At 45.3% G+C, this 18,460-nt stretch overlaps 1 protein-coding gene across 1 annotated transcript in view; it reads left to right on the plus strand.

The window, feature by feature from the left end:
* The first annotated feature begins 3,798 nt into the window (after positions 1–3,798).
* Positions 3,799–18,460, plus strand: part of KANK1 (KN motif and ankyrin repeat domains 1) — a 129,786-nt gene continuing 115,124 nt past the window's right edge. Inside the window, exon 1 of the mRNA XM_069001036.1 lies at positions 3,799–3,882. The gene's annotated coding sequence lies outside the window, so the exon portion shown is untranslated. The remainder of the gene's footprint in view (positions 3,883–18,460) is intronic.

Raw genomic sequence — 18,460 nt, forward strand, 5'->3', positions numbered from 1 at the left:
ATTCGTTTATACGTCAGGGCTGTTTCCACTACCACAACAAAACAAATGAAGTTCGCTGTGGCTTCAGGGGCTTCCCTGAAGCTGTGAGCCTTGTGGAACTGACAGCATCCAATTTTCTGAGGTTGGAGAAAGGTGGGAGAAGGGAAATGATGCAATTTATGAGTTAGTGTGCTGAGGAGCTGCTTGCTGTGGAGCCACAGACATATATTGCAGTTTGAGGACAACCTAAGGCAACCCATCTAGGAGAACTGTGGCCTCTCATGCTCCTCTACAGTGGCAGCAAAGCAAAAACTTTCTGCCAGATACAGCAGCAGAGGGAATGTCTGATCCCCCTCCTTTCCACATGTTCACACAGGCCACGGGCCACAGCTGGCAACAGGGTTGATGCAACCTGCCTCTAAGTTTAGCCCCCAGATCACCTGCACTCAGGTGCACTTCCAGCACAGAGGATGCTGATGGGGCTGGCCCAGTGGCTCCTGAGTAAGTTGTGTGGGGTGTCCAACACAAAACAGGTTTCAGGCATGGGAAATGTTAAAACCCAGAAGGACGGGGCTTGACAGTCCATGGGAACTCACTCTGCCTGAGCTTCTGCTCAATGCAGTGCAGAAGGGCAGGATGATTTCTCTTAAGCTCTTCTTGTTTTGAACATATGCTCTACGTGTGCATAGGGTTTATCTGTATTGTGAGCACCCTGAAATCTCTGTCAAAGCATACCACAATGTTTATCTGGACCAGATCATGGAAAAAATACGATGTGTTCTCTCTCTTCAAAGTATTACCTTTACTTACTACCAGACATGCCACTTATGATTTCCTACTCAGACATGGGGCATCTGGCTTTTTGATGGAAATAGGTGGGTTTGGGCATTTTAGGGGTTGTAGGGGCTTTTTTTCCTAAATGCTCACTAGTCCAGACTTCCTACCTGGCAGAGCAGATCCGAAATCAAGAACACCCCAGGGAGCTAGAAAAGCCCTGCAAAAGCACCTATTCTCCTCAGTGTCTCTTGCTGGTGCATAGGCTGAGCAAGGCAAACACTCACTCCCACAGCCCCGGGTGATGGTGGGAGCTGCACAGGCAACTCTGATGGTGACAAGGCCAGTGCCAGTGCCCAGCTGGGAAGGAGCAGCCTACTCCCCATGGATCACACCTGTGAAAGAGTAGCAACACAATGACATCTTCATCCCCCTTTGTCCTTGAGGCTTTGGCTGGGCTAATTTAGAGAGAGACAAGTTTCTCTCTTTGGTGCTCTACAGGGTAGAATCTATGTCCCCTCTCCCAGCCTTCTCTATATACATGTGCTGGGCAGATGGAGCAGATTGGCAGGTGCTCACTGGCCCTCCTCACTTTGGGCTCCCTTATACACCCCTCTGCCCTATTTGGCAGATCCCCAGGCTCCCAGTTAGTGCATTCTGCAAGCTCTCTGCAGGGCCAGATAAGCTCCAAGGAGCTGAAGGGTGAACCAAGATCTGCTGGTTTTAATTGCACCATCAAAGCAAAAAGCCCCATCCACTGCATGACCACAATGAACGACTTCTCCTGTCTTCTTACATAGGTAATGCAACAATTGACTTCTTTATTTAATTTCATTTGTTTTAACTGTCAAGAGCTGGCAGCTCTTGAAAAAAAGGATTAAGTGGAAGAAGTGGACAGAGTCCTATCTGCTTGCTCTGTTCACTGCCTGAGTGCTTTCATTCTATTTGCACAGTTTCTGGTACAACATGGTCCTGACCCAACTATTCAGATGAATAAGCTGATGGTAAGGAGCTGCTTGCTAGTCTGAATACACTTTCTTTTTGGTTGTTAATGTAAAAAAAGGTAAGTGGTGCTCACTCTTATCTCAATTACTTCTTTCATCAGTACCCCATTTTTTCTAGAGCTGGTAATTCAGCCATAAAAGAATAGCCTCTAGATGGGAAGTTAGCAGTCAGGATTAATAACTATTAGCATCTTAAAGAGCTGCAGGGCCTCTTGCTTTGCAAATTGTGTTTGCAAATTTGGACAGTCAATATTTCTAAAAATATGTGGGTTTGAATTAAAATGTATAAAAAATGTTTGGTTTTTTTACTAAAAGCTCAGTGGTTTGAGAGGTGGTTTACATCAACGTCATAGCAGCTTTACTTAGAAAAATATTTGATGTGATTTAATCTTTAAAATGTTTTAATGGCTTCAGAGATTTCAGAAAAAATACTGGAAATTACTTAGATGGAAATGTCACTGAGCCTATTAGCTTTCTATAGAACAAGAAAACCCTAACATTTGTTGTCTACCACTACTTCAGTGGGGTCCATAGGGGAAAAAAACCCCAGAGATTTTCAAATTTCCTTAATATCCTCCTTGGTCTAATCTGGAATCAATATTCACTGAGAGAAACCTCACTTGTCTCTGTTCATGATCTTCAGGTATCATGTCTGAAAAAAAAAAAAGCTGGAAATATGCAGGGCTTTGGGAGAATTAATCAGGGAAAGGCAGAAGAAAAGCAGAGGAATGACACAGAAAGAAAGAAATGAGAAGGGAGGATCAGAAGTTGCCAGCATTTGATAGCACATTACAGGGAAAACCAGAAAAAGCAAGGAATGGTGCACCTCAGCTGTGTCCTTTTGCTCTGTGAAGTAACTCACAATAATCACCTCGCAGGGTCCTATATATCCGGAGCTGGAAAAGAAAATCGGGTGTTATCACACTCCTGACTTCGCTGAGTCTCCTGCATCTTGCTCATTCCTGGCCTGTGGATTCTGACTTGTATTCGGGAGGGACTGTCCTGTGAAACCCTTCCTGGCATCATCACAAAGCTTCTGAATCATTTGCTCCTGGAGACCTTGGAGCCCCGGGGCAATGGAGATAGCGCTTGAGATAAGAGTGGGAGGAGTGAAAGAAACCACTCATCAATCCATTCCGAATATTCAAACCCGTAAGCGAAAAAATTCAAGGCACACAAAAGCAGGGACTACTGTATCCTTTCACAGCTGAAAAGGCTTTAGAGATCGCCTGTTCCGGTCAGTAAAAATCAAGGAAGAAGTCTAAAAACTTTGTTTCTAAGCTGAGGTTCACAGAACAGAGCAGAGGGAGCTGATGCCCCTTTTGCTCTTTGAAAGCCCTGCCGAGGACCCCATCCAACCCAGTGCAGCCGGAAGGCGCATTCTGCCGAGGCTCCAATATGAAGAAAGCATTTCACACGACAGCCTCCACTGGGGAATCCCAATCCCTTGGGCACTGGGCTGTGCACCAGCCTTGGGCAGGTATCGGATCTGACCCCCTTTATCGGACCTGCTGGGGCCGACGCTCCTTTTGTGGGCTTCGAACCAGTCCCTCCAACCCGCACACATCGCGGACTCCACTTGGGTAAGCCCCAGGCAGATTTTCCCAAGGATGCTGAATTTCCAGGCGCAGCCCCGACGGTAACCCTACTCTCCCTGGCACGGAGCTCCCGCATCCCGGCGAGCCGCCGACCCAGGCTCTCAAACGGGGGGCAAGAAAACTCCTCTCTGCCGCCGGCGGCCCTCGCCCCGCAGCGCGCCGCCGGGGCTCCGCGGGGTACGCGCTGTGCCGCGCCGCGCACGGCTCCCGCCCGCCCCCGTCCCGCGGGGCGCAGGAGGGCCGGGCCGGGGGATGCCGAGGGCCGGGGGATGCCGAGGGCCGGGGGATGCCGAGGGCCGGGGGATGCCGAGGGCCGGCGGCCGCAGCGCCGGGCGGGCGGGGGCCGGAGGCGCCGTGTTGGTTTTGGGCAGCGCGCAGCCGCAGTGCGGCCGCCGCGGGTACAAAGCGGCGGCCGGAGCGCTCTGCGGATCGCGGCGCGGCGGGCGGGACGGAGGAGGGGGGCTGGAGTTTTGCCGGGATCGCGAGAGCCCCACCACCACCTCCTCGCCGGGACGCGGAGCCCGGAGGTGAGCGGCGGGGGATGCGATGGGACGGGATGGGGCTGGAGATGGGCGCTCGGGCGAGGAGGAAGTGTAGCGGCGGTGAAGCTACTGCCGCCCCTCTCGTCCGGAGGAGCAGCGCGGTTCCCCCCGGCCCCCGGGGAACTCCTGGCTCTGTCGGGAGCGGGGAGCGGACGGTCAGCCACGGCGCTGCCCCGCTGGCAGGAAGACGGCGGTCCCGGCGGTCCGGTATGTGAGCGTGTCGCGAAGAGTTTTTGATAGCCCTCCCCGTTTTGAGTGAAAATGCTTGATTATGCCAAGCGGGGCACAGACGCGCGTGTTCCATGCATCGCCGCATCCCGCCCGCTCTCGGAGCAAGGGAGGCGCGTCTCTGCCCGCGGGACCCCGCCGGCGGCTCCCCCGCCGAGGGAAGCGCTGCCAGGTGGAGTGGGAAGCACCTGGGCAGGGGAGAGGAGGGGGTGGAGTGGATCACATGTGAGAGCAGTGTTCACCGGTGCTTTGTTTAAATGGACCGTCACTAACTTGTAAGCCGGCACTTCAAAAGAGTAGAGAAATTTTTTGGGGTAGGGGGAGGGGACAAGGGGAAGGTCTTGGGCTTTGATGCTTAGTACATGAAAGTGCATGAAACTTTGGCTGCTCTTCACGAATCTCAAAAAAAAAAACCAAAAACCCCCAACTCGCAAACTATTAAAGACGCCTTGAAGTGTTTGAAAACAGTCTTAATTTTTCTGGAACAACGCTGTGGGACCCTATAGCTTGATACACATTTACGTGTAAAAAGTGATTCAGGTGTAATTACAAGCCTCAGTAATGATAGTGACATTCTTGTGACTGCTTTGTCCCCGAGTTACACATAAGACCAAGCTGAGTTAACTTCTCTTGTACCTATGTTAAGGTCAAGCACAGTGTGCTTTTTGTTAAATGAAAGCCCTCAAACATTTAAGTAGTGCTAAAGCCTGTTTGGCAGTTCAGTAGCATAGTTGACAACCTTGTATCTTGGCAGGCCATAAAAGATAGCATGACAATTTGCTGATTAAACATATTGGCTGTATCTTACCCTTTTATTTCACCCCTTGTGTCAGAGTGGGTCTTATTAAAGGTTGCATCGGTGTCAGTCGTGAAAAAAGGAGAAAATATGAGAAGAGTGAGAGGGGGCTGATTGGGTTAATGTGAGTTTTAGAAAGGCCAAACTAATTTAGTAAGTGTTCATGATGTGCAGAGAAAGCCCTGACATTTTTGTTCAGGTGGTGTTTCAAGTCCTTAGAAGTGCTGCTTGGGTCTTCAAGTCCAGAGTCAGTTTTCCAAAGGGAGTGGGAGCCAGGAGGACACAGTGGTGCTGGCTGACAGGAGTAGGGCTGCACCCAATCCGTGCTGCAAGCAGCATCTTTGAAGTCTTGTCTGTCTTCTGTCTGGGAACATCTGCCAGCTATTAGTGACCAAGTGAAATGGGATTCTACCCCAAAACTGTGTCCTCAACAGGAGATGAGATATCGTCATATGACAGGAAAGCTTGTGTCCTTCCCCTGTGCGTTTTGAGAGAGGGTGCAGCTGTGGCGCACGGAGGTGCAGGGCGATTGGGTGTGGAAACTTGTTGCATGAGCATTCCACACAGTGCTGAGTGTGGGTCACACCAGTGCCAGGGGCAGCGGCACAACCCCAATTGCCAGAGCGCGGCTTGGGCTGAAGGGTAGATGGATGCAGGCTCTTGTGTCCCTCAAAATCTGTGGCTTTGCTGAATGGAATTTTGTTGTTACATTGAACTCTGTTTCATTTGTCTGACATCACAGCGTGGTTTGTCCCTTTTCATCGCTTGTGATCTAACTAGAAGGAAATTCATATTGTAGTGTGTATTTTAGTGACAACTTCTGTAGCACTCCTTATAGGAGTCCCCAGTGTCTTAGTTCTTAAATTTGTGCTCACCTGCTTTCTTTCAAGATTGGGGTTTACTTTAAAATTGCACTGGAGAAACTGAGAACAAAGCTTCGTCCTTTGATTGAAAACTGAATGTGGACTGGTTTTACGTGTGTCTTTAAAATCCCACCTCCTTGGGAGAACCAGCAGTGGAAGTATTTCTTGTAGCACGAATGACTTCAGTGTGAGATGAGTTGGTCCAGTAGCTCCCCCTCAGCATCTGTTTGGTTTTTCTCACTCTGGCAGTTTTCTCAGGTTTGTAAGCTTCTGGTACAGCTTGCCGTATCAATTTCTGCAGTGCCCTGCATGTCTAAATAATAGATGCTGAAAGTGAAATGAAAACGTCCAAATGAAGAGTCAGTTTTGCAAATGATGCAGAGCTGCTGTCAGGAACGGGCATCTGATTGTGCTTTTAGTTGCTAAAACATTAGTTGTTAACTGAGGGGGAGTTGCAGGTTTTCTGGTGGCGTCAGCAACTGTTGAAGTGGTAGGTCATGGAGAAGGAGGGTTTTTTCCTAGTCATTTAGCTAATGGAATTGACTCATGGGCCAAAGGAGGTGTTTCAGGCATCATTGCTTGTACTGTTCATCCATCCAAATTCTCCTCTGCACTTTAGAAAGGGAAGAAACATAGTACTTGGAAAGTGGCTTGAAAGCTTGTGTGTATGTACGTGCACATGTATGAATTTTATCTAAAATTTTGGTGGGTTGTGTCAAGATGACAAGTGTTAAGCTAATGACTAGGTTTTCATGTCATAATGATCAGGAGAAGTTCATGTGGAATTGCAACAAGAAATAGCAATGAACTACTTCCAAAAAGTTATGATTCCGGCTAACTTCTTAAAGGTGCAGTAAATGTAGTTTACGGATGACTTGAAATGCCAGCTATAATTCTTTTACAGAATTTGAGAAGTCTTTTGTTTGAACTATCTAAAAATATATTTAAAAATCACATTCTATTTTAATAAGCCTTATGTATATAACCATATTTCACAAGCCTTTATGAAATAAAAAAAGTATGAACATTATTAAATACGTTCATCTTGACTAGAGATGGAGATTTATGATGAGGTTTATAATGTGTTTGAGTCTAGTGGGAAATGATTCATTTTAAGTATCTTAATAGTATCTGCTTGCATGGTTGAATAATTGGTGGTGCTGTAAAAAGGCATTTAGGCGTCTCAAGGAAAACCACTTAGGCTTGTCAACTCTGACACTCCACAGTTGTCTCTTGCTCCCATTATAGAGGCTATATATTGAGGGGAAATAACATGCAAATTATGTGACTGTTCCCAGCTGTCAAAAGACTGGTACCTGAAGAGAAATAAATACATGTCAGGAATGAACAGTTGGCATAATTGATTTTTTTTTTTTTCAGTTTATATATTTTATGCAGACTACTCCTAGCAGTGTTGTATTGTGAATTATACTCATAAGGTCTATCTAGCATGTTCTCTAATTCTGAATGCTGCCCATGTATTTTACTTTGGGAAACTGTATCTGCAATCATGACAGTAGTGTTGAGACTTGTGGTTAAATCTGAATAGTGATTCAGGTCATGTTTATCTTTTTACTTTGCCAAAGGTTCCCTGGCAAACTCCAGATAGCAGAAAGATTTATGTGGTGATAGTCACTTTTTCATCATTAAGGGTGTACTTGTCCATGATGAGGAAAAAAGGAAATAGCTTGTGAGATGCTGTAGTGAATATAGGAAATGCTTTCTGAACTTTGACAGTAATGAAAAAAAATTTGTCCTTCAGGTGGGGTGGCAAGAGCATCTGATCTCTCTTTCAGGCTGCCACAGACTCTGGGCTCTGAACCCTGTATTAAGCCCAATGACTAGTTTGGCTAAAGTGTAACTTAGAAGGCGGCATCCCATTGGACTTAAAACACTCCCACAGGCTTACCTTGTCAGTTAATGCCAATTTTTTGTGTCTTTCTGAGCTCAAAAATGTGTTTCTGATTTCTAATTAGAGCTGTACTGAGGAAGGAGAGCTGACAATTAAACATGAGTCATGAATGTGTATTTTCAATGTCCCTTTAATTCTTTAGAGATGCGAGTAGACTGAAGACAGAGGAGTCGGACAAGATCAGTTGCAACTTAATTGTGGATAAGCATTGCCAAACTGAGTCTGGTCTTTTTAAAAGCCCAACTACTGTTCCCATACTCTTCTGATGTATGGGCTCCCTATTGCACACAGGAGCCAAAACTAGACCCAGATGCGTTGGAGGCTGTAACTGCCTTTCCCTAAAACAAGGCATCTCCAGAAAATATTCTGGAGAAGGTGATGTTGGGAGGGTGTTGGGCACTGGGGTTGTCCCAGCCTGCTTTGGGGCTCAGGGATGGTGCCTCTGTCCCATTCCTCACACAGACAGAGATGTCTGTGCTGACCTGGAGCACTGGGATGTTGCTGTGTGACGCGCAGAGTTGCTCAGGAAAGAAGTGTCAGTGAGAGAAGTCTCCTATATGTGTAATATGTCTTTTTCTCCATCTGTGTATGCTGGGAGCTATAGGCATCTTTTTGTGGTGTTTGGAGGTGGTTGGTGACCAGGAGGGCAGTGGGGGCACCTCACTGGGTTTCTTGGACAAATGTTTGTGACACCACATTTCATGGGATGGATTGCTGATCTGCTCTGGCCTGGTGATGTATTAGGCCTGGTTCATCATGTGCTAGAGCTCTGAAGTAGATGATGTCTTTCCTGCCTGTAGATGCCTTAAGGTGTTGGTTGTGGAAATCCAGAAGGATTTATTGTTGAGTTCTTCGCTGCCCAAAGGTACCCTTTCCTCATCCCAAGGACCTTAGTTTTTCTTACTGGTCTACCGTCTTCTTGGCCCAAAGGGTCCCATGCATTTACGTGAAGCAGGTCTGGGTTGCACTGCTACTGGGTTTCCAAGAAGATTCAAACAAACAGTCAAAATGTTGGTTATTGGACAAGATTCCTAGCCCTAGTAAGGCTGCCTTGGGTTGAGAGGTTCTGTACCAGAGGTTTTTATCAAATGCACGGTACCCCTACCTCTAAGACTGGTGAGGGCTAATCAATCCCATATGTCTTCTGTGGGTCTGTAATTAGTGAACATTGACTCTTAAACCCTAAGTCCCTGGACTTTTTTTTCCTGAATACTTCAAGTAGTATTCCTAAGTTTAGCTGCAGGTAGGGCTGTTACCCACACAAATGATCAATCCTGCCTTGGTTTTACTGAGCTGATAGCCTTTATGGTTCCTGTGCACTGACATTGAGTTCTGTAGCATGTGTGCACACATTTCAGCCTCCTAATTGGATAGCTTGATCAACACTTCTTGACATAGGGACAAACTGATTTAGCTTTTATGCACCTTTCATTTTTTTACATAATCCACCAGCCCCCTCCAAATAATGTCTTGTTTGGCCTGTTAAAAACTGAACTGTTTTACTGAGGCCTCTTTCATGATTTATAACTATGTCCAATCCCTTCCCAATTCTGCACTGTCATTACTAAGGAGGAGGATGCTGCCCAGATTGACTCAGATAATTTTGCACTACGAATTGCCAAGTGGTGCCAGAAATGTTTCTGTTTTATTCAGCACCCGTACCAATCTCTGCACCTCCTGGCTCTTTCCTGTTGACTGCAGCTGCCTGTGCCACAGGCAGTAAACCTGTGCCTGGCTGAAAGCTGTGAGCTCTTCTGCACTTTTGCTGCCACTTTCTTTCTGTTGGTGCTAATATTTATGTGGCTGTGGGACAAAACAGATTGGAACACTGATCTGGCTAGAAACAGACATGCTAAAATACCTCCCTCCCTCCCCCCCAGCCCCGGCTATTTGATGTGTGCACAGTGTCCCACGGGCTGTGCCAACATAGCATGAGAGGGTGGGAAGCCTCAGCGGTAGTACCGGGATGTGTCAGAAATTAATAGGCATGAAATCATGGTACTCTGATTGCCTCCCAAGCCTGTGAGCAGTTGGAAATCCATATGATGTGTTTTAAACTTTGGTCTGTTAGAACCTTTTTGGCAGATGATGATCAGAAGCACTGATCATCAAAACCCTGCTTTGTGGGTGGGACTGGAAGAGCTCCTATCTTGCATTTTCTACTCATCATGCCACCAGCCTGCAACCTGTTAGTCTCAAAAATGAAGAGTTTAGTTTAAAACAATTATCTCCTCCACGCTATTCTGATCTTTTTTTTCTTTTTCTTTTTCTTTTTCTTTTTTTTTTTTTTAACGGCAACTGTTTTCCCAGTTAACGGCTGTAAGTCTTCCTTGAAGTGAGACAATGTCAGAGGTTGAATATGTTTGTTTAGGTGCATAAACATGGCTGTGCATGGTGGGGCTTCCATCACAGTGTTTTCATTCACTTCATGAGCTGTTAAATGAGAAAAGGATGGTGCTCATTCCAGAGCTGTTTTGGAACAGCTGTGTCAAAAAGCCCCCAAGGACCTCAGACAATAGTGAACTCTCTGCAAATGATGCTTTCCTGTCTCAGCATATGTTGATGCAGAGGATCTCTGAGAGTTATACTGAACTAAACTAGTTTGGACAGTGAAAGAAAGATACATACATGAGTGTTTTATGTGGCTCTTCAGTATTTCCCCAGAGGGAATTTGCCAAGGGGTGCAGTGATTGGGGAAAGTAACATTTGGATTCAGACTAGGGAGCCTTTCTCTCTATTTAAGTAGACACTTTTGAGTGTTTTAAAATTAGAATATAAAAAGTAACGAAGGATAGTCGAGATATTGATCGTGAGACAAAAGCATGGACGCTTGACTCATTCATAGTTACTAAATGAAATATTATTGTGGAATTTTTCACCCAATTTCCAGGCTTCCAACAGAAGAGAAATCAGAATCAAAGAGTTGATAGGTCTTCTCTGTTTTGCAGCTTGGCACACTCAATTTAAGGTTGTGGGTATTTTCTCACCAGTGCTTTGTTATTAACCCCCGTGTTTGTAGACAGAGCTGTTTCAGTTCTTCTTCAGTGTCCTTTGCAGTGTTAGTAGACTGATAAGTTACGACATAATCTACTTCCCACTGCAGTTCAGTTTTTGGAGGGCTGTACTAGAGCAGAGCCTTGGTTTTTTTTCCCCAGAGTGTATCTACCTCAATCAACACAGCAAAATACCTGCTAAGAAAAGATGTTTAGTTTAGCTGAATCTTTCTTCAGAGTAGAAACTGGTGTTTCTTTCAGGGGTCAGTCCTACTGTGGGGAGTTTGTTTGTTTGTTTTGTTTTGTTTTCAAGCAGAGTGCTTCAGTGGATAATGACTCATATGTTGGAATCTGACTTTTCACTCCAATTAGCCACAGATACACCCAGATGTGTCTGCCATTCTGTAGTAGATAACTTCAGTGTGCACTGTTTACATTTCAGATACCAAACCAGGGTGAAAATCAGGCTGTTCATTCACTGCAACCTGTCATATAGCTGAGTGTGAGTGCACATCCCTTCAGGCTCCATTAGCATGAGTTAACTTTGTAATTGGGTTTCTGGGGCAAACAGGGACAGGAAGCAGAAGTAATTTGGCAGGCCAGGCTTAGCTTTTTTGTTCTGTGTGGTGTAAGTGCACAAGAGAGCAGAAGTAAAATATGGATGCAGAATGGCTGGAGAGATCCTAACAAAGCAGAAGACAGTTGTCAAAACTTCATCTGGATGTTGTGGAATATCATGCAGCTTTACCAAGGTGGGATTTTACAGCTATATTGAAGCAGAATTTCTATAGCCTCCTGTGATTTTCAGAGCCCTTCTCTTGCTGCTCTGTATTTTTCAGCTTTCTCTCTGTCTGGCAGTAGCATCTTGTCTTGTAGAGTCTAGCAACAGGAAATGAGCTTGCTGAATGAAAAGCACTTGTTACTACTCAGTTTTGAAACTGCTTCACAATGAAGTTAATAGAAATTTAAGTTTTCAAGTTACTCTAAACTCTGTTCATAATACCTAGTTTTGCACAAACAAACCAAAAAGGAGAGAAGGGGACAAAATCCAAATCAAACTGTAAAATGTTAGGGTTCCTGAGCAGGGGAGACAGGTTTGGGTTTTTTTCTTCCATTTTTTAAGGCATTGAACGTCATCTGGCTCTTTTCAGGTGTTCAGTCTGGATTTACATGAACGTGATTAGAATTAAGCTACTTTATGGTATTCTTTTTTTTAAATCACACGTCACATTTTTCAATTAATAACTTCACTTTTAAAACAATAGTCTTTTCCCCAGACTAATCTTAAGGCTTAGAAAATGCAATACAAGAAGAGATTTTTAGCTTAAGTTCCATTCCTTCCTGATACGTGGGGCTGAACTTGTTCTTAAACTTTCAAGTTGCTGCTTTCTTTTTTTTTTTCTTGAAGATAAGCTCTTGAAGGATTTTCTTTCCTCAGATGAATGCTAGTCTTACTCTGGCATCACTGACCATTTTTCTCAACTTATGTTTTGCCAGCAGCCTACTCACATGGCTTTCTGTGCATGACAAGTCAGTAACATTTGAAGATGAGATATAATCACCTGCAAGACTAAGATGAAATCTCTCTGAAACAAAGAGGTGCTGGAAAAGATGTAGGCATGATTAGCTGCAGTTTCTGTATCTTGTCAGCATCGTTTAACTGGACTGACAAACTTGATGTATGCTTCTTACTTTGTTCTTGTGGTGTTATGGGCTGCTTTACCCATGGTTTTTTTTTCAAGTAGACAAGGGTTCTGATGTGTGTGTAGTGGAAGTTGCCTTGGTCCTGATCCCATCTGTGATTTAGCACTGAGTCTTTATGTCTCCTTTGTGTTTTTCTTGCAGTTTCTCATCCCATCACTGCTGCTACTTGTGCCCACTGTCATGGTTTTAAGCAATGTTGCAGGATCACATCAACAAAAATACAAGTGGCTGCCGGGAGCCTTCTCACTGAGGAAATTTAAGGAAAACAAACCCTTCTTTGTATCCGTGCACACATCATGACTGTCACGAGTTATGCGGTAGGCGTGCTAAGGAGATGCAGTCGGTGCTCACTCTGGCAGTGGGAGGTGCCCCTCCTGGGAAGCTGCTGCTCCAGCCAGATAGTGCTCAGTCACTTAGTGGCTGGACTGGGACATGGGGTTCAAGCAAATATGGTCGAAATAAAATGGAGTTCTTCAAGAAGCTTAAAAATAAGCGGTTGACAGAATATTGTTCACATTGTAAGAGATTGTTGGTTTTGGCTGAAGCAGACTTGACAGGGTTTAAGGGCTGTTACCTGTAGCAACTCCATCTTTCGTTAGCCTGGGGGAGAGAAGGTTTGTGCTTGTACAGCTGAATATTAAATCTCTGGCTCAGGATGTGTTAAGTGCATGTGTTTATTAGTCTTAGTGCAGGTATATGTTTCATGCCAGCAACTAGCCCAAAACCAGGAGGGGCCTGCAGTTTGTTTTAGCTGGTAGAATTAATGACAGGTTTATTGCAAAGCTACATTTGAAGTTTTGTTTCCATGAGCACAGGGTGACTGGGACAGGAAGGAACACTTGTTGGTTTGCAGCCTGCAGCTGAGCCGTTCGACCTGTCCACAGGTTTCCCCCCCTGCTCCCCCCAAAAGGAGCACTACAACTATGCAGCAACCCCAGCTGCCTCTTGGTCTTCTTGTATTGCTCCCCTGGTACTCCCTCCCATCCCTCTCTCCTGGGCAGCAAGGCCCCCTGGCCCCCAGTCCACATTGCTCACATTCCCGAGCTCTGCGTGCACTGTGGGATGAGGGAGGCGGCTAAGCTGGTCCTCTGCTCTGGCTAGGAAACCACTGTTGTGAAAGCAGCCTGCCTGCTCCTGTCCTCCCTTTATATCCATCAGAGCCCCCCTGCCCACATAGCTCACATTCCTGAGCCGCATTTCATTTGGGGTGGTGTTTTGCTTTGGAGGCTGTTACTGCTCGGTAAAAAAGTTTGCTTGTAGCTACATCTTCATGGAAGAGCAGCAATTTATGTCCCCCAGTGTAACACATTTGGTGGCTGTTCTGGGTGGTTCACAGTCTCTTTGGTGACTGCAAGTGAGTGAGGTGGCAGATGGATGCAGCAATGAGGAGAATGTGCAGTCAGGAGCCAGAGGGTTGGCTGTGCTTGGGCTGAAGGAGAATGTTTGGGTCCTGGAGGAGACTCCATTGGAACTGGTGTCTATGACTATTATGTAGGGAGGAAGTTTCATTGTCATTTCAGTTAAAAGATTTTTCCTCCCCACCTCTTCCTCCAAGCAACTTGCTAATTTGCATCACAAAAGTGAGCCAGGGTTGTTTCCTTACTATGTTTCAGAAAATAACAATTCTCTTCAACTCTGAGTGAAAATGAGATGATTTATGGGTTGCTTTATGCATACTGGTGCATTCAAGTCCAACTGTTAATTGAACTGTCTGATATTCTTTTACCACAGTGTCCAGTTACAGCTGTTCTTGCATCAGTGCTGAGAGAGTCTCATTGCAAGGAGGACTGTCTGGCCTGTGATACTGGTGTTGCCCTGTAGAAGAACCAGCTGGATATGTAAGGCACTTTCTTCCACATCCAGTCTTCAGAAACAGTGCGGTGTTTCCCATGTCTTACTAGTGCTAATCCAGAGATTCTTTGCACAAATAAAAAGTAGTGGTAATGCATTTATACACAGCTATGAGCACTAACAATTTTATTGGCTGTCAGCAAACAGCCATTTTGTATCTATATTAGAGCTTAATCAAACTGACTTTGTTGGAGCTGGAGCATCTCATCCCTTTGATTTCAGTGCAGAAGTTGTCAAGCCACAAAGCTGCCCTGATGTTCCTGCATAAAGTTGCTGTAAATAGGTGTGTGACCAGTGTGTATGTACCATAGGTCAGAAGCAGTAGTTACTCCACATGTGCTTTTTCTCTCGCCTTTGTTTTAGTCTCTGGACCTTCGTCAAAAACCCAGAGTGTTACAGAGACTGCAAGAGGGGCCAGAGTAAGGGATGGAGTCTGTATTCTGTATTGCCTCAAAATTCATGTCTGTACTGTGTTACAAAATTGTCATGTTCAATGCTCTTGCTTTGAATGGAAAGCTTTTTGCAGCTGGCTAAACTTTGGAAAAGCCTTAGGCTCAAGGAGGAACATTTTCCTTCCTTTGTCAAGTAAAATCTTCCCTTGGACTGATGCTTGAATATTTAGGTTGGACTGTGTTTGGTCTGTCAAAATCCAGCTATTTTTTTGCCAAAACTGAGGTAAGTTCCAGATAGAACTTCACATGTATTCTCTCTCAATGAATTACTCACATAAAAGCACTTGCTAAACCGCGTCTAGACTGCAAAGACCTGGATTTGACTGAATCTAATTAAAGCAGTGGTGGCTTTCAGGTACGGATTTAACTGCAGTATGTTATCCTGGCTTTTGCTAGAAAGAGGCTGACTATGGTTGAGGTGGTTTTGACTTGCATACAGAGGTAAATTCAAGTCAGATACCTGAATGATACTTCTCCCCATCTGCCACACAGAGAACATCATCTGCCCAGAGCAGGATGGCTGAGCAGCTCATGGTAATGCGGGTTTCAGCACAGTCTCCTCAGAAAAACTGAAATCAACTTCCTGCTGGTTTTGGAGAATTAGTAGAATAATTCTGAGAGTTAGCAGGAAGTTTCTGACTGCATATTCTGAGATATGAGGAGGCTGAAGATACCCCTGCTAGAAATACTGGCTTTGATACTGGAGGTTAAACATGCTCAATGCACAGCTCCAACTAGTCCGTGCTGGCCAGCCACCCTCATGACTAACCTTGTGAGTTCATTGCCCATCTGTGCCCATCGTCTCATCTTAAGTCAGGTTGATTACCAGCTGCTTATTGATTAAGAGGGATTAGGGGAGTCCTGGATATCTAATACAGCTGGTTTCTCCCATCTCTGAATAAGTCACTGGAGTGGAAGTTGTGGTGTTGCCCATGGGTCCCTCCCTGGAGATGTTCAGGGTAGGTTTTACTGCAGTACAAAGAAGCATAATGTAACTCCTGGCTTCTGGTAGTTTTACCTCATGGCCTTGAACGTTTGCCCAGACATGTCTGTGAAGCATCTTGGCTGTTCTCATACTTTTGCTATTCCTCTGTCTCAGCCCTCCAGACTCCTTTTATTTCCTGTAACTTTTCTATCTAGCGCACACTTTGTTCGCTGCCCATCAAGTCATGCCTGCTCCTCCTCTTTCACCCTGACCCTGAATGCATGCTCTGTTCAATCAAAGTCTCTAAGACAATACAGAGAAGGGGGGTCACCGAGAAGAAAATTGAAGAAATAAAAGGGAGAAGTGAAAGAGCTGTCTCTGATAGAATTCAGGCTCCTCTGTCCAATCTGACAAGTATAGCTTTTACTTGAGAAACTGTCCTTTGCTTCACTTTTTCGGCCTGTCATCAAATTTCTGCTAGTTTTGAACCTTGTCTCATGGGGCTGTTGCAGGAGCAGGAGTAATGAGCCAGTAGTGCAGTTCCTTTTCTCCCCATTGGAATTGAGGGGGGGAAAAAAGGACACAGCTGCCTCTCACTATAACAACAGCAGCAGTGGGCAACTGCCACGACTTTTTAGGCTGTTGCAGTCTTACAAAATGTTCTAGTTTGGAAATGGAAAAGAAGATATACTGGCCTATTCTTGGTACCAAGTTCAAGGCTCAGCATTGCACAGAAAGTTTGTGTAGCTAATAAAAGCTATATGTACTACTATTTGGCAGTGTGCAGAGAGAAGTTTTTCTGGCAAGGAATGTTAGCATGACCTTGTCTTGTCCCTGAGTTTCTGAGAACTTTGTCGTCTTCTCAGCAGAATAGAACCTGGGATAAACCATGTAGTGACCAGGGGTCACAGCAGAAATGCTTGAAGTGCCACGGTTGCTTTAGTGAGTACTCTTGTTTGCAGCTGGGTAGTGGGGGCTGTGGACTAGCCTCCTCACTGCCCTCTCCCCTGGCCATGGGCTGTGACCAGCTGTGCCTGTGGCACAAAGCACATACTTGCTCTTTTAAGCTCTTCCTGCTTTCTGCAGGAGTCAGGTGTTTTCTTAGCTGTGAACACTCTTCTAGCCTGATTTTTGTATAATTTTTTGAACGGGTCTCTTGATTTCCTTTCACTGTTAACATGTTAATTCACAGCTGGTTGTTACAGGACCGCATGTGTTCTGGGTCAGGAATAGCCCCAATTTGTGTTGGGACTACTCCTGTATGAATTATGATTTGCTACTGTGGAAAGAAGGCTGTTCTGCTGTATGATGGATTTGCAATTCATCTTGGATGGCCTGATCAGGACAGAAGTTGGATGGTGCTGATGGATGAGGTGATTAGTGCTGACGTTGAAGATGGAGTTACAGGCAAAGAGGCTCCTCGTTAACTTTCTTATCATGAAAAAAGAGGTAGTGTTTGTCCTGCTAGACTAGCATGCTGAGCTTTTCTCTGATCTCCACTAGCCCCATCCATTTCCTCGATGCTTTCTGGAAAACTTCATTTTACATCATGGTGGGGTTTTTTTGTTTGGTTGTTGTTGGTTTTTTGTTGGTTGGTTGGTTGGGGTTTTTTTGTTTTGTTTTTTAGGGTTTTTTTTTTTCAGAATGAAGAAAACCCTTCTTACTTTTGTCTTGCTGTCTATTGGAAGTGATAGAAATTGCATCAGAGCCTGGATGGGTTTTTTTTGTAAATGAGTTTGTATTCCCTAAGGCTCTGGCATTTATCAGCCCTCGTTTATGATGGAAGTTGCAGGTCATTGAGATATTTTAACTCCTGACCTAATAGCATGTGTTTCCTCTGCTGTTGCCCAGTTTGCTCAATTCCCTGTTTGGTCAGCAGCTGGGGAGCTGCTGGGAGCTTGGCTGGCTTTGGCTCCAGGTCGCTCCCAGAGCTGGCTGGTTGCTGGCCTTGGCCTCTTCTGCCGGCCAGCATGACTGGCGGGCTGAGCAGGAGGCTGCAAAGTTAAAGTGCTGTCAGTGCTCTCAGCCCACGGGCAGAGCTGGATGGCACAGTCTGTCAAGCTTATGGGGGAGAAGGGTGACGTGAGTGCACAGCTCACGCTGTGGAAGCGAAGTCGGCTGAGCCTGCCGTGGAAGCTGCCTGCTGTAGAGCACTGCGGTCCTCATACCTGTTTCCTTGTGTTTGCTGAAGTGTAATTGTAAACAGCCGTTTCCCACTTTCTGTGTAGGTCTTTCCTTGGTGTTCCTTTTAACCCGGATTTTTCCTTCAGTTTGCCAGTTACTTATAGCTCCTAATTCCGGTTTAATGACTTTTTTGTGTCTGGGGATTGTACTTTATTTGCATCACAACAGAGCCCTGTGAAAGGCTTGGGGTAATGTCAGCTCTGGATCTGGTGTTAGGCAGTTCAAAGTGCCAGGCATGAGTTTGATCAAGTTGGTCCCTTTGTGCTGCGAAGTTTGAAGATACTGATCTCGTTGGAAGTAGGCAGGTGGCAGGTCAAGCAGCACATCTGAGAGTTGCCTGCCGAGAAAACTTAATGAGAAAGAATAGTATCAAGTCTGTCACAAAGAGAAGTTTCAGGAGTTCGGTTTTATGACACGTCTAGTAAAAATAAGTTAATAAACACCAAGGCATCAAGAGCATCTCAGGGGTTAGTCAGTCTCTTCTTTTTTATTTTGTGTATTATGGACTGTTGATTTAATGAGATGGTGGGACCAGTTTCTCAAAGCCTGGTGATAAAACACATCAGTAAAAATGAGGCTGAAGCTTGGAAGAAATTACTTTGTTTTGTGGACTGTTTCTTTCAGCATGTTGGATTAATAATGTTTGGGTTTTCTT

The sequence above is a fragment of the Aphelocoma coerulescens genome (genome assembly GCF_041296385.1).
Source record: "Aphelocoma coerulescens isolate FSJ_1873_10779 chromosome Z unlocalized genomic scaffold, UR_Acoe_1.0 ChrZ, whole genome shotgun sequence".
In the NCBI taxonomy this organism is placed as follows: Eukaryota; Metazoa; Chordata; class Aves; order Passeriformes; family Corvidae; genus Aphelocoma; species Aphelocoma coerulescens.